This window comes from Electrophorus electricus, chromosome 3 (genome assembly GCF_013358815.1).
Source record: "Electrophorus electricus isolate fEleEle1 chromosome 3, fEleEle1.pri, whole genome shotgun sequence".
NCBI classification, from domain to species: Eukaryota; Metazoa; Chordata; class Actinopteri; order Gymnotiformes; family Gymnotidae; genus Electrophorus; species Electrophorus electricus.
In genome coordinates, this window is record NC_049537.1 from 5,890,225 (window position 1) to 5,907,390 (window position 17,166).

The window sequence follows — 17,166 nt, forward strand, 5'->3', positions numbered from 1 at the left end:
AAGGAAGACACAGAGGAGGGGAGAGGGTGCACGTGGACGGAGGTGCAGATTTGGGGGTCAGGTTCACAAGCACTGTGCACGTTTGTCAGTCCTGCAGAGTTGGCAATAGCCCCAAGATGGTAAAGCAGCATGTATTAAAATTATCCTCTCGAGCTGGTCTCAGATGTGGCCACAAAGACAGACATGCATGAGCTGTTCCTGTACGTTTAACCCAAATACTTGCTCCAATTAACTTCACTTGGTGGTCCAAAAGATTTCTACTGCAACCTGAAAGTTATTTTTTTAAATTGTTACAATGCATGAAAAAAACAAAGAATTTTAATGTATATATGAATTGATGTACATTTCCTTCATTACGCAATGATTTAGACTGCATACCAGTCAACTTTGAGTAGGTTAGCTATCATTTTGAACGGTTGCAGCAACTTTTGCACTGCAATGCAAACGCTTACATAGACGGGAGCATTTTAGACCATTTTCCATCAGGTTACCTGAACTGGCTATTTCGAGAGAGTACTCAAATCAGACGCGTCGCAGAGATGGACTGGTGGCAACTTTAGCATGCAGAAACTCCACTCGGCTACTGGTTACTACGCAGAATCGGGGACGAAACTTACCTTCTTTCACGCTCGACAAAACCGTCCGACCGCGAACGAATATAGTCCAACGGACGACAAATGAAGGCGGTGGTAAGGGCAGTTTAATTTGACGGAATAAGACGCCCGGCCAGACTAGGGTTGGAGTTGAGTGCTGCCTCGGTGATGTCAGAGACCGCACCCCCGGTTAGTCGTGAAGGAGCCGAGCGCAGGACGTCTGGCGGGGCAAGGCGGCTTGCCCGAAGTGTGGAGTTTTATGCTACCCTCTTTAACTGGCACTACATTTCGACGTTATCCCCCATCACCTAATCACCGTTTTCGCAAAACGGTAAATTATGGAAGAAATGTGTCTCACGTGTGACGTGACGTGAAAAAGAATGTAGACGAGGTGAAAGTGCTCGTTAGTTAACACTTCAGAAGAACATAACGAGTCAAGTAAAGATTTACTGAATTTATTGTCCCTGGAACTTACGATGTGTTTGGAAATTACATTGTAACCTCTTATTGTAATTCATTTACATTCTTACATAAACGTCTGTTTGTTCACTTAAACTAGCAATATTTAAAGTTTTGTTTAAAAGTCTGGCAGGGGAGCCTATTTACCAGTAATTAGTTATAGCTTAATTTAACAGCTGATACATAGGCGTAGTTTTTGGCGGGACAAGGGGGACGTGTCCCTCCCAATACGTCCTGCTCACATTACTCATATAATTTGTTAGGCTGGGTAGAGTAAGCAATGTCCCCCAAATGTTGAAGGTTAATCCCACGCCACTGAGTAAAATAGGCTGCTACAACCAATCGGCCTGTTATAGGCTGCTTTATATAGTTTCTGTCAGAACTATAGCAGCCCAATGTTTCAGATAGATAAATATCAATAGATAAATAAAAATAAATAAAATACCCTTGCATAAAATATTAATGTAGAATTGGTAATAATAATAATAATAATAATAATAATAATAATAGATTAACTTCTGAAAGTCCAACTTGTTATTAAATTATTAAACTTAAGTCATATTATTCTATTCTATTATTCTCTTCATATTATTCTATTCTAACTACTATGAATTATTCAGGAACGACTTTGATACTAATGTAAAAAAGCATGTCACTACAGTGATGAATGAAGCTCTGGACTCAATGGCATGTCCTTGGATTATAAGAAGTTAAAGTATCATCCTTCATAACATATTCACCTTTTTAAGTAAAAATACATGTGATATATTATTCTGTGCTTTTGCAAAAATAAATAGCCAAGTATTTAAAACAAAAGATATTGATATGTTTTAAGGTCAAGAATCTTGGTGAAACGTACATCAATAAAAAAAATTAATTAATAAAATCAGGCTACTTTCTTTATAATCAGTTCATCTGTTCATAAGAACATTGCAGATCCAGATAGTTTCCTATTCAGTCAAACTGAGCAGTCTCCCATCTCTTTTGATAACCCTCTATTAACTTTACCAAGAGAAGGCCTGAGCAGTTACGCTTTCTTAGTCTTCAGAGGCAATCATCCCAGGAACCTGGCTCCACTTATCACTGTCATACCCTGAGGCTTCTGCCATTACTTATCATTACAGATCTTTAATTGGAATCAAATTGGAATCATGAGACTAAAAGTGCATAAACCAGGGTACATTGTTACTGTGACCAGCATGAAGTTTATATGCAAATGAAAAGTGACAGACAGTGATCACTGCACTGTGCTGAAAGATGGATACGATATAATCAATATAAAGTACCTAGTCAGATGTGGGTCTTCACACATGTCGTCTCCATATGTTGCTGAACAAATTCCCCATAACAAGCAAAAACGTGAAATGAAACTAAATGGGGAAAAAGATGCAAAATAACATCAAATGTCCCCTGATACCAACTGCTATGTCGTTTCTCAAATTAACCTGAAAGTCATGCAGCTGGATTTTCATCTTAATCGTAATGACATATAATGCACGAATATGTACAGAGATTGTTTAGTGTAGATTTTAGCATCCACACGTTGATTAGTGTTTGTAGCATATATATGTCCTGAGGTACCCTCTTGTATACAAATCTAAGTGAAGTACGTTCTCACTTGTTGTCTGCGTCGAATAATTGAAGCATGTAATGCAGGTATTTATGCAGCCCTTTATCAACACAGCTCGCTCAGTTTCGCTAAAATACTGTCGACGTCATTACAGACCCACTTTAGCTTTGTAATACTCTCTAATGCTGAAATGGGATTGGAGATTAATTAAATCCAAATGATTCTATAATGTGTATAAAACTCTGGAGCAATCATTATGTTGGAATTCTTTTTGGCATCCTGACCAAACTCCTGACTTGCAACATTTGCTTTTCTATAAGAAATAAGGAAACGTATACCCTATCTCAACCAACCAACAGCATAAATTAGTTGTATTTAAGTCAAGCACATAAATCAAAGTACACTTTTATAAAATTAAGTAAATGTTGCCTTCAGCACTGTGGACTGCTGCTTTCCAGGTTCTTTACATGTCTAAGCTGTTGGACTGAAGCTTGGCTGACTCATTCTAACTGCTAAAGAGCCTGAAGTGGCAAGTAAGAGTTAATAACTCTGTGCTTAAAACAAGATTCCAAGCACAGCTCAGCAACTTGAGCCACTTTTTTTTTTTAAAGCGTCTCTGGTTAGAGCCCAACCAATCCCCTTTCAGTGTTTTTGCAAAAGCCGCTGTCCTCAAGCAGTGTGCAATGAAGCTATTGCCACCCGTCATTCTCTCTCTCTCTCTCTCACACACACACACACACACACACACACACACACACACACACTCACTCTCCTCAAGTAGTGTGTAACGAAGCTATTGCCACCTGTCATTCTCTGGCAAACAGGGCTGAGTGTGCATACACACACACACACACACACACACACAAAGTGCCAGGTATACGGAGGGTCACATCTGCCTTCAGCTGCCTGCAGAGCCAGTGCTGGTATGGAACAAACCCCAGGCCCTTTTTAATTGGTCCAGCACTGAGGGGAGAGACAGGATGTGGATGGGCATAGCATGGGCTGGACAGCAGGCAGGGTAGCACATCCCCAGACATGCACTTTCAGCTAGGTCTTGGAGATGATGCGTATCTGCAGAACTACTTGATGTGTCACATTCAATTGCAATTTATATATGTGAATTCTGTCATACCGTGTGGTTTCCCTATATGCCCCAATGCCATAGCCAATTCAAATATCGGTTTTCACAGTCTGCTGTGCACACGTGGGAGCCCTCAGGGAGGATGCCGATGCTTGCACGATTTCTTTTACTGTCCTTCTCTGGGTGACAGCTGGAAGATGAGTTCCACCCATCAGAGGTAAGAGCTCATCGGTGAGCCTGGTGCTACTGGCACCAGGGAAATAGAATAGCACCCCACTGTAATTGAATGGGTAGAGCAAGCCAGGGAACAGGCAGAGCTGCTCATTTGGCAAAGCAGATAATGATACGTCAATATTGTCTGTGCTGCAATTACTCTAAAATTATAGTAGGGAATGTTTATTTCTGTTATCGTATGAAAACATGTGTCTTGAGTTCGATAAGAAGAAACACTGACTGATGAAGTGTGTAATAGGAGGTATCAAAAAGGCTTAGCGTGCTGGCTGTATCTATATGGGATCAGGTAAGAGCAGGGCCGACATTTTTTAAGCAAGAGCGAACACGCCTATTAGGAGCCTATCTGAAATAGCTCACCATTCAATTTACTAAAATTGTCAGGATTAAGGACAGGCTTCAGAGCAGTTCAAACATTTTCTTATGTTGAATGTCATACATTCTAAGGAAAACTACTGAAGTGTTCCATTATATATGGAATCCTTTACATTTCAATGAGATTTGAGTTTTATTTGAAAGCTTAGCCTGTTTTATTTGTCAACTCCAGATCCAAAGCCAATAAATTGTAGCTAATAAAATAATAAAAATTTATTTTAAAAATATTAAATAAAATCTGAACAGTTTTAATACATCTATGTATGTTGAAGACTAAAAAATGTTATTTTCTTTTTTTAAATTAAACAGAAGATTATTATAACGAGAACATATACTCTTGCAAAGTTCTGGATGGACCTATTTCAACACAGAACCCCACTTCTTTTGAAATCTGAAAGGAAGCCAAGGTTTTTGCAGTCTCAAACAGATACTAGTACAGTCATTTATGTATATATTTTACTGTAGGAACACCATAATCCAAAGGCTGCAATTTAAAATCTCAGTTAAATCTCATAAATTCACATTACGCAAATGAAAGTATAAGGAAAAGAATTGCAATTTTATTATTGCTTATTGAATAAAATTAAATTCTTGGTTTGTAATGAAAAGACATCACATATATTCCCAATCCTGTTCCCATTCCCATTCAAATTCACAGTTGATTTAGGATTTAGAGAACCCTTCATAGGGCTAAGTAGGTGCATTCTTTGAGTTTGATGCTTCATTTGTGCCAGAAGCCTTTGCACTACAGTGAGATGTTGAGGTCCCCCCACCCCCACCCCGCTCCTTTCTCTCTTTCCGTGTGTGTGTGCGTGTGTGTGTAGGGGTTACACACACACACGCGCGCACACACAGAGAGAGAAAGACAGTGAAAGAAAAAAGAGAAAATCCTCAACAGTCTCACTCTTTTCATTTCATTTTCTCATCTCGTGCCACATAGTTCCACTAATTCCATGAGCATGTTCTACACAATGGCCTAATTCAGAGTTCAAGCGCATGGTATTAGAATTTGCTTCCAGGCTGCACCATCATAGTATAGGATTCAACTCTCACATCCTGCTTTCTGCAAGGCGTGCTATCCAAAAAAACAGGACAGTCAAAATTCATGCACTCCAGCTTCTTATTAGGTGTGCATGCACATCCATGCGTGGGTGTGTGAGTGCTCATGTGCATGGGTGCGTGCGAGTATCAGTGTCAGAAGGAGAAAGGAAGACAAAAAGAAAAAACTGTGCAGAAAGACAGAGTAATAATAGAAAATTATGCATTGGTTTTCTTATCATGTAAAAGGGGTGGAGGCAGTGAGAGGAAAGCGTGGGGCAAAGGATGGAGGGATGGACAATGGGAGCATAAAAAAAGAGGAGTAGGGGCACTGAGAAGCTCTTAGAGAGGGGTCACCTACTGCCTACAGCCTGGGTCTTAAAGAGCTCTTACCCAACCAAAATAAAAATCAGAAAACGCAATGAATTTAAAAGGCTGCGCAAAGAGGCAAAGGACTGGTTCCAAGAGCACGCCAGTGATGTCATCACACAGCAGTAGGCTGGAAAAGGAGACATGAAGGACAAAAGTGAGAATGAGAGAGAGAGAGAAAGAGAGAGAGAGAGAGAGAGAGAGAGAGAGAGAGAGAGTGAGTGAGTGGAAGTTTAGGAAAAAGGCCTCATCAAGGGGGTGGCAGGGAGAACAGGTTTTTTCTTTGGAGTCCATCCATGGATACAGTGCCTGTTGCTTTGAAACAATGCCAGGTGTGTTCTGCATGCTACCTGTCACCATATCGAACAGCAGGAATGTCACCATTCAATTCCACCTAATACTAAACTCATGCACATTCTCTTTCTGAATACCGAATAACATCTCAGTGTGCTAAATATTTTAATGAAGTCATTTACATGTACCTAGCAAGAGAAATGGGCCCCCACTGCTCCATGTTGCATGGCCTGGATTATCTACTGGTGAGCATATGTCCTCACAGCAAGGAACAAAAACGGAGTAGGATTCATCTGGCACAGAGAAAGATTGGGTCTTCTGAACCAGTGCCATGACATAGTATATTTACATATTGATTTCACTTCAGTGCATAATGCACTTCTTAATTCTTCACTTTGAGAATAACATAGCTGCTTTGACAACTCAAATAAATAACAACAGCTAGGATCAATTGGATTGCTCATATTCATTAAGATCATTTAAAACTCAGATTTTATTTTACATTCTGTTGATGGCAAAATATAAGCCATAAGAGAATTGTAATTAAAGCATATAAGACTTATGCTGAAAATGATCTAAAAGAGATAAATGATAACATTGTACTTGGCACTACTACATACTACATTTATTTCATTTATCAGTGATCTGAAGTAACAAAGCAGAATTTTTAAACCCATTTGTGAATTTTATATCCAACATACCTAATTTATCCAAGCCTATATCTGATACCAAAACCTGACAAGGTATTGCCTGTGGGAGCCCTTCGTGCATTCAGGCACACAAACAGGCACAAATCGGTCCGTCTCTCCACTGAGATATGCCCCATCTAGCTCCCGGCTATGACGGCCATACGTGAATGATATGGCAGAAATATTTACCAAGCTACTGAGTATTTTGTGCTAACTAGTTTTCAAGTAATAGTACAATCGAACTAGAAAAGCTAGTGAAACCTAGTGTTAGTATTAACAGCTCGTTAGCTGTGTTCGTAGTGATGGTTCTGGCGAACTGAGCTAAAATGAACTTTACAGCTGCGACGATTAGGCAGTTGTTATGTCTGAATAGGAAGTTTACTATTTATTACAATTTACAGCTAGCTAGATAACTAATTTTCATATAAGGCTACTATATTATCTAACTTGAACAGGTCATTAAAAATCTATTGTTAAACTAGCATATGTTCATGTGGTTTATGTGACAGCTGAAAAGAATACTGATGTTGGGAAATGACTTGTAGTTTACTGGTAGCCTGCTGGTATATCTGTTTTGGGGCTATTTTACTGGTGTTTGAACTCATACACTCCAAAATTCTGGTTCTTCGAGGGTAAATTTAGAACCACCTTTAGATCCCTTTAGGAAACCATCAAATGCATGGTACCACCAGGACTAAATTTGTTTACCCTATATCCTTTTCCGGTCCTGTTAAATCTTGTTAGCACATACGCCGGTATGAGGAAACTAGCTAACTGATGTTATCAAAATGTGGCTCAGGTGTTGGTTAGGCTGTTTTACATCGCGCTGTCCATCTCGACATGTTTCATTCAATTTATAATTGTGTAGCTAGGTACATGTTTTGCGGAAGTGGTTTGAAATTCTTTTAGAAATCATCTTTTATCTAGCTACAATGAAGTAACATGGGTTACTATCACCCATAAAAAAGCATCGTGTACATAGAGCTGCATTCATTGCTAACGTCGTTGTGCTACCGTTTTTGTATACATTTTAGTGTGCATAATTTATCTAGCTATATTTTCTGTCAGATTTTTTGTCCGTTTCTTGCCCATTTGGTTTATTTAGTGTTCTTCAAAATGATGAGCCTACATTAGTGTGAGAGTATATTTTAATTATTCAAAATTATTTAATTTTTGTATATCCTCACTGCAAATTTGGTCTTAAATTACATTTGAAGTAGCATTAAAAGGTCTTTAAAAGTATTATATCTGACCCGGAGATGCCCACGGACCACGTTAAAATGCAGGCCTGCAATGTGTTTGAAAACATCCAAATGTGAATATTATATAAAAAAAAAAAAAATTACGTGTCAAAACAAAAGCTAAATTATCACTATCATTTAACCGTCAACTAAATTTCTTAACTCCCACAGGGTTTTTAAATTTGTTCTAACAAATGTGTGAAAACCACAAATAACATTTGGTGAATTCCCACTGTACTACCACCCCAGAACAGTAGATGGCGATTCTGCTAATAGCGCCATCACCTCTCTCACACGCATGCAGGTTCCGCAGGAGAGAACGGCCTCACAGATGATCTCTGCATCCAAAATCCTTCTCGCATGCATACACAGACGCACATACGTTCACTGCTCATTAATACTGATGGAGCAGTGCTCTCTCTCTCACACACGCACGTTCACTGCTCATTAATAGTGATAAGAGCAGTGCTCATCATGTATTGTTGCCAAATGTTGTCACACAACACCCACTCACATGCGTCCAGAGAGCGTCTCTCTCTTTTCTGTTCCCTCATTCTCTCGTTCTCACGTTCCTCTGCAGTGAGACACTTTCATCTGCTCCCTCTCCTGCACCATGCCCAATTACCCCAGCAGCCCAAACACACACCAAGGCAAAAGAAAAAGCACCAAGCATGACAGCAGGGGGTAAAGATGATCTAACTGAATATTTTTGAAAGCATTTTTTCCCCCCTGCTTTGTAATACAGATTTGTCTAGAGTTTCGTTGCAATGATGTCATATTTATTATCCTATATGTGAATGAAGCGCTGTCATTTGACTCTGATTTGTTATTAATTTCTGTTGAAATTAATGATATTATGGGGAAGTTAACTTTTGAAAGTACATTACATACTACATAATGTATCTGTAGTAGATGTTGAACTTAGAGGAGCAGGTTGAAATAATGTCAAAATACCAGCATGAGACCTGACGCCAACAACATAAGAAATCATTACTTCATATTTATGCGGACTAGGTTATGAGATTGCATTCTCTTTGAACAGGTTTTATCAAAGTGTGCCTTTCTTTCAGAAAAAAAGTTCCTGGAGTGAAGTCTACAGCAGTTCCAGACATAATCATATAAATCAGCACAGGAGGATGAGCTGTTGTGAGAACAGAGTGATCAATCCAAAACAAATCAGATCCTCTCTCTCTCTCTCTCTCTCTCTCTCTCTCTCTCTCCATCCCTGAGGGAAAGGCGATAAACCAGTTATCCAAGAGGTCATACTGGCCTCTATCACGTCAGGCTTGCAGAGGGCGAGGAAGATGTCGTTCCACTCTGACAGCGCTGTGACGGACACAGATGGCCTGGCCTGTTCCTGAATTACTCTGAAGGTTGTCCTCTACACTGGCTCCCTCCTGATTCACCTATTCCAAGAAGCTTCAGCCAGACAGCAAATGCCGCAATGGCAGATGTGGTGACAGATTATATACAATGGCTTGATGCCTTTTTAGTAAATACAACTGCTACTCTAAAATGCCTCTTTCTGGGATGGATGAGCCATGTAGTTGCTTGCTATGCCTCTAGAAAAATGACCAATTAGAATTCCACCCTCAGGGCAGCTGTATAGTTTGCATAACCCTAATTCCTAATGCTGTCCCTCACTCCCATCTTTATACACATATGCACACAAAGGATGCTCAGTAAATATTTGAAGACTACATATGTTTAGAAGAACCTTTTATTGCCACTAACTTGTCACGAGGGCTCCCATAAATTAGCGATGATTGGCCTAATGTGGCTATCAATGTTGAAAAACTGACAGTTTGTTTTCCCTCTGGTTTCTTTTATTTTTAGCAGAGTCCCTGGAGTGGATTCCCTGGTGTTCATTCAAATCCTAAACATCTACATGTTATATCCACTTGTCTCAGAGCATAATGTTTCACACTTTCACCATTAAAGCATTAATTTCCCTCTCTGTACCCTTCCACTGTGTGCGAGTGCCTCACTGGCTACCTATCAGTATCCATCCCCAGAGAGAAGCTGCTCCAGCAGTGGGAGGGTGAGTCTGTAACCCTTCTAGATAGGGATTTCTGAAACTTTGGCCTCTTGCATCAATCCCAGAGGGAGGAAAGGGGCTCAGTGTGGGGCAGACCATCCTTTTCCTGCCTGTATTTAACAGAGTGGGGGGTGGGATGCACTGACCTACCTGGGGCATCGCCTTCAGAGATTCTGCTAATGAGCAGAAATGCCAGAGGCTCTGACCATATCCCAATTAGCCTCAGTGTGAAACCCCTAATGTCCCTTTACACTCAGAGTAGATGCTTTATTTCGTTTTGCAGTTCGTGCTTCAGTTCGTGCCTGCAGTGACAGCGGCATGAAGGGTTAATAAAGAATGTCACCAGGAACCTTCTAGAACATTTGTTGTAGATGAGGTAAGATGCCATGTGAGGGCTGTGTGTTGTTTGTCCTGCGTTTGTTTTCTGCTCGTTCTGATGAGCAGTGCCGCGGCAGCAGAGTGCAGGGCGCAATGATCGCCCTCAGTTTCTTTGTGTCTTCCTACCTATACACCACTCTTTCATTTTCTGTACTTCAATTCATGACGCATTATACAAAATAAACTAAGTAATATATCCACATGCTGTGTCTTTAATTTGCACTGGACGCCACCTCGAAATATGCGCCAACCGTATTATGCTGAGCACCAATGAAATCACGGCTGTGAATAGATGGTCCCAGCAACGCAATTAATTCCGATTTACCACATTACTTGCAAAAGTATGTGTAATGAAAGCATTGGAAAATAATATATTACCTTGTCTCCTTAAATGGAGTTCCTCATCCAGCATGCCTTTTTATCTGCAAATGACTTTATTACATTCGCAGGTGAGCATCAGTTATTGACAAAATGGCATTCGCAAGCTGCTTCCATAACGCAGATTAGACTGCACAACCAATCAAATACTCATGGTCGCTAATTTGCAAAGGGAAGACGTCAATATACGTGGTCATATGGTGAGATTGGACTTTGAGATTGAATTTGAACAGATGCACTATAACAAACTCTCTTCATATAATATCCTGTCACTACTCCGTGCTGTTATGTAGACATTGAGAGTAGTATTTGGAGATAATAAGAACACTTGCATTTCCATCCCATATTTCACAACGTTCATTTCCACGGTGATATTAAGGCAGATGACCCTCTCATACAACACACACTTATCTCAGCAGCAGATAAGGCTGTATGGGGTGCAGCCAGAGAGATAACTAGGCGCGAGGCTTTGAGGAGGATCCGTAAGTCTATCTGAACTTTAGAGTGAGAAAGAAAGCGGGATCTGGTCTAAATCACCGGAGACTTGCTCGCTTCTTGCCTTCTGCTTCTGCTTACGTTTTACTTTATCTATAGCCTACATTAAAAAAAGTGAACCACATCAGCCCGGAGTCTAACGGCTCTGAATCACAGATTGCTCAGTGGCACGTAACACGTCGTGAGAGTCATAGTCGTAGAGAAGGTACACGAGAGACACGCAGGCTAAAAAAGACGCGTGCTGTCTCGTTAGTCTGAGATCACACAAAGGAATTACCATCAATTAAAGCTTCCTTGCTTTCTTATTTAATATTCATAAAGTGGATGCCTGTTTTGCCATGATCCTTAGGGTGTTTTATTATTTTCTTCTCGCCACTGCCCTCCGCCGCCACGCCTTTTCTTCTCGGGCAAGACTTCCTCCGAGTTGTTTTCTGGCCCATGCCACCACTTCAATGCACCACTTCAAAGGCCCCTGCCATTACTGGAGCTGGGTGTATAAATATTGCATTCACGTTGTAAGTCGAAGCTGTGTCCCGTTTTCAGCATAACCTGCTCTGACAGCTCCATTAAATATTTAACTAGTTGACTGCAGGCGTGTTTGTCCGTGTGTGGGAGAAAAAGAAAGATACAGAGTGGGAGAAGGGAGGGAGAGAGAATGTAAATCTGCACGGGGAGGGGGGTTGTTGGGCTCGCGCAGGGCCTGCACTCTGCCACACTCCCACCTCATCACGCTGCTTAGGCAAATGAAAAGGGAAGGAGAACTTGTGGGAAATGTGGAGTGAAAAGGGGGGGAGAGGCAAGGCCAAGGGGCTCGTTTTAATCATCCTTCCGTACTGGGCTCACCCTCACGTGCAGGACTGGTGCGCTGCACGTGAGGAGGCTGGTAATAATCCCTTGACATCCTGGCCAGTAGCAACAGGCAGAGGCAGAATAAGCAGGAGCAAGCACAGCTATGCATATCGGACTGACTGAAATCTCTGAAGTTCAAAGAACTAACACCAAACTACTCAGTAGATTCTGTGCACAAAAAACACTGGTTAAGTACAGACATGCTCAACATTCAGTCATTTACATACTCAAAATTGTGAGTATTTGCTCAGTAAGCAAATATGTACCTTATAAAAACCTTAAGGAATGAAATTGAATTGAATTTGGTTGAATAACTAGATGATGTTGGCTGGGTACCATTTGTAAGCAACTAAGATGAAAAATGACTGTTACCAAGATAAAGTATATGTTATCTCAATATTGCTTACAAATTCAACTGCAATAATTTGCATGAGCCAACTCTCTTAAAACACTTACATTTTAGGATATGGCTAGCAGTGGGTGTATGGTCAAAGCTCTTCCTTTATATAGAACCCTAAGACATGATTTATTTCCTATGAATTCTTTGTGAGACTGGATTATATTTGGTATTATTGAATGATAATAAATATACGTGGTCTTCTGTGTGACTTTTAGACCAGTGCTCATACACATCACTACATCTCTTATTGAGTGTCTGGTGTTTTATTTTTCCTAGCCTTCCAGTATTCCTTTGGGAAAGTAAGCCTATCATTCATATCAACTCAATAATTTCTACATCCATATTCTATACAGTGCACTTAAATTATAAGGGTTTCACCTACACAGGCCTGCATGACATTTCTCTTCATTGTTAGCATGCCGGCCAGTGCCTTCACCCAAGGGCAGGGGAGACGTTAAGCGTGACAGGGGGCTCATTCAAGTTGGTGCGCTTTTGCAGGCCAGGGCCCTAAGGACTCATTCATCCAGCAGACCTTCCTCGGCATGTCACAGTGAGCCGCGCAGCACATGAAGGATGCGTGCGACGACTGCCAGGAAGGGGAGTGAGTGGGCTGCTGTGGGAGTGGTTGAATAGCGCGTGCTTCACACAGCGGCTTCGCACATGGAAGAGCCGACAGCTGAATGACAGAGAGGCCTGCACCAGAGCGGGGGAGGTGGGGGTGGGGGAGCCGTGTGGGGAGTGTAACCTCAGGGGCCCATCGGGCCCCCCACTACCCCCCACCTCCACTCTGACCATTCTTCAATGCTCTGTGCTGTCTGATACCTTTTAGATGCTTCTTGCACACACAGACAAAATAACAGATGAAAAAAGAAGCAATATCCGATGCATTTTGCATTGCTTTGGAAGCCTCTGAATCAGAAATAGTGTACAGGGGGATAAAAAAAAATAGACTCACTCTCTCATATGTACATTAGAGCCGTTTTATCTTATTTTCCTCGCCTGCTGCTGAGAGAGATTTAAAAAGCAGAGAAACTGGGTCAGGCTCCAGCTCAAAATTAGATGGCACGAAAGGGAAAAGACTGTCAATCTCAGGAAAAGCAATGGAAGACAATGCCTTGCACGGTATTCAGGCACCTTCTTCAGAGGGTCATAAACAAAGCGGTCTCCTTAATTTGTGGAAGAACAATTCAGGGAAATGTCCTGTGAGAAACAATACAAATACTGTGAAATCAGTCCTCATATAGCTTTAACTAACGTTTTAATGAGACACCTCTGGCAATTTGAGTGTTATGCACCCACACAATACTAGATGAGAAAACTCAACCTGTTCATTTGGGATTGTCACTCTGCCAGTTGCTGTAAGTGTCAATGAGCTGATAAAATTGACTAGATGTTCGACTGCTCAGGGCAAGGACTTTTCTTGGCATTCCCTTCACTCTTGATTTCTGGATGGTCTCTTGACTTGCCTGTGAACCGAATGAATACCATCCACACTTCCCAGCTCAGCACTTTCTGAACTTTATTACATAAATTCTAACTCCTAAAATTGACATATGGAACTATTTACGATGCCTCACCAACCACAGCCAAAGTTATTATTAAATGATAAGTGCTACGTTTTGAGGTAACTAGGAAAATAAAGGAGCTTTTTACTATTGGAGACACATTATTTTGCATGGCATGATTTAGTAAATTTCCTAAAGCTCAGGATAGCATCCTAACTTTTCTGATCTTAATAGTTTTGATGGAATGTGTTTGGCCACATTAGCAGGAAATCTGCTCATGGAAAATCAACAAGAATGGCTTGGATAGAGTCGCATTGGCACAGGAACCCCCCCCCCCCCCCCCCCCCTCACACACACACACACACACACTGACGCACTTACAAATTCATGGGTACATGAACACACACACATGCCAAGCAGGTCCCAACTTTAAAGTGAAAACAGATGGACGCTTTAGAACAGTGAGAGAAAGAAAAAGAGAGAAATGTTTGTCTTTTCTTCCTCCATAAGACAGGAAGTGGACATGAATGACTTGTTTTGCATATGTAGATACTTTCTAAAGTCTGACAGGAGCACTCTTGGCCAGACATTTATTCATTTAGAGCAGAGTTTACTGGCAGGTCAGATTAGCACATTATTACCTGACGGCAGTTTTTATGAAAACAAGCTAAGAGTGCGTAAAGATGGATGAGATAGGTTATTTGTTGGTATGCTACATCTTGTTTTCAGGAATGGATATGGATATGCAGTTTCTGATATGAACTAGTCTATTGTCATGACCAACCCACGAATGATTAAAGACTACAAAATTCTATAAAGAGACAATGTTCGGTCTACAAAGAATGATTGACCACATTTGACATACTAAAGGGACAAGGTCATGTAGTTGCCTCTTCTGTTATATCCAGAAGACAGTTTATTGCCTTGATAACACATCTATGAAGGTGTCTCTCTAGTTTCAATCCATCTTGTAAACTGAATAAGAACTGCTTGATCCAGTGTCATATCTGCTGAATGTCTCTGCAATCCACTTATATCTGATATCACATGTGATACCACTCTTGTCATCCAGTTGGTCTGTTATTGCTTTTGGAATATATGATCCTATTTCCTTCAGTTTCCCATTACTTGTTCATATGGGCACTGCCAACCCTATTTTTAATTACACATGCTGCATTTAATCTCATTTTATTACAGTTCAGCTAATCTAGGGAAATCTAATGGATGGCTCGACTTGACCTTAATTAAGAGATTCTCTTTTATGGCAGAATTTAATGTTACCATTGATTTGAGCATGTATATTTGTGGGAGTGGTATACAGTATAAAGATTTGTGTCATATCTAATAAATAAAAAACAACCGAGGAAGCTCAAGTATATAAAGCCATACCTCTGTGTGCTACAGATGACATAGACGTTAACCTTGGAAATATACGGTGGCAGATATTACTGAACTGGGAGGAAGGGAGAAGGAAAACGTGTGGAGTTTGTTCTGGAGCCTGCTCAGCATAAATACAATTATTGTAGCCTGTAAGAACTGCACTGAAGGAACAGGTTCCTTTGGGTGTTCCAGGACTCACCGGGTGCCCCCCATTCAGCCTGCTGTTCTAATCTTATCAGACAATGGACATCTGCCAGCCTGGTCTACCTTCAGCCTCAATTGTGACTACTTCCCTGCACATGGACATGCACAGACATGTGTAAGGAGCTGTGTCCCTCATTTAGTGTGTGTGGGGGCAACAGCCCCACTCAGGTCTTGAACCTAGGTCCTAGAGGTGATAAACACATGCCCTGACCACCACACCAAAAAGCCAGCTCATTAGCATAACAGCCAGAGCAACTGTTTCACCTGCATGACGTAACAATTCCCATCACATCACCCTCTCTCCTTCAAGGGGTGATGTTCTCTTTCACCACAGTATGCAAACAAGCTTTGAATCCTTCACATAAAGATCTGAACCTCAAATGACATTAAAAATAATGACAGTAATGATGACACTAGCTTGAGTGTATAATGATGATGGCATATCCTAGGATAATGATGCTATGGCAATGAGCTCTACTTATGCATGTAAGCTAGGCTTGGCTATGATGAGGTTAACGTTACTATTGCACAACAATACCGACTCACTTCCTTTATAAACACAGTTTAAATAAACACACAACTGCATGAGCATGGTTTCCAGTCAACCCATCTTTCAAGGAGCTTCAGAGGCTATCACTGATCCACCAGCAAAATCTCCCCTTTCTAGCATGTAAATCCAACTCTAGACCACAAGCAGAGAGGGAGGATCACTACTTTGTGGATTTTGGATGATTTTGGAGAGGATGTGTGATCAAGACCAAGTCTTCACAGATACTTTAATGATTGCGGTGATGGGATTATTATGGAAGAACGTTACCCTGGAGACTGGTGCGCGCACACACACACACACACACACACACACACACACACACACACACACACACACACACACACACTGGCACATCTGCATGGGCTGTGTGCTTCCCTTCACAAATTTTTAATTACTTAAGCAGAGGCAACCCGCAGTGGCTCTTAATGCCACACACATGGAGACAATTCGGTGGATCCAGAGGACGTGTGGGGAAATGAATGAATATTCTCAAAGTGCGCCAAATGCATGTGTAAAGGCTTGTGCTCTGCATGCAGTCTCCACTGGGGGCAGTGTAGAGCGATGCATGCTGTGAGCCACTGCAATAAAAACTTGCTCGTTCATTATAATCAGTCAAGTGTAGACAAATATTATACCACATTAAAAATCAACAAAAATGTGGACACTCCAGTCTCCTCATTAAATAGAGCATCAACATATAAGCACTACAAAAAAATGTCAAGTTAATACAGATGAGAAATGATTTACAGCAACACACCTAGTGCCATCTGAACACCAGAATGCCAGCATCACTTTTTAAAGACACTTAACACAAACAGTAATCAACAGTGAACAGTGAATTCCAATTCAGATCAGATGACATGTATGCTTTTGTCCCGAGGCCTTTCGGTTAGCTCTGCGCAAGCTCCACTGTGGGTTAGTGCCGAACGGCCTCACCCCTGTTCTCAGCTTAGCCAGGTTTAAGGCGCCGAGATGGGCTGTAAGCTGGGAACACACCTCAGCTCGGTTTCCCCTTCGCTGTGCTGTCCTTTTTTCCCTTCTCCATCTCC

The 17,166-nt window shown here is 41.2% G+C and overlaps 1 protein-coding gene and 1 long non-coding RNA gene across 2 annotated transcripts in view; one reads left to right on the forward strand and one right to left on the reverse strand.

The window, feature by feature from the left end:
- Positions 1–868, reverse strand: part of LOC118241022 (phosphatidylinositol 3-kinase regulatory subunit alpha-like) — a 38,905-nt gene extending 38,037 nt beyond the window's left edge. The window contains exon 1 of the mRNA XM_035524015.1: positions 618–868. The gene's annotated coding sequence lies outside the window, so the exon portion shown is untranslated. The remainder of the gene's footprint in view (positions 1–617) is intronic.
- Positions 835–10,524, forward strand: LOC118241023. The gene is made up of 3 exons (XR_004775787.1): positions 835–924; positions 3,813–3,920; positions 9,171–10,524. It is a non-coding gene; the product is annotated as an uncharacterized LOC118241023 (long non-coding RNA).
- The last annotated feature ends 6,642 nt before the right edge of the window (positions 10,525–17,166 follow it).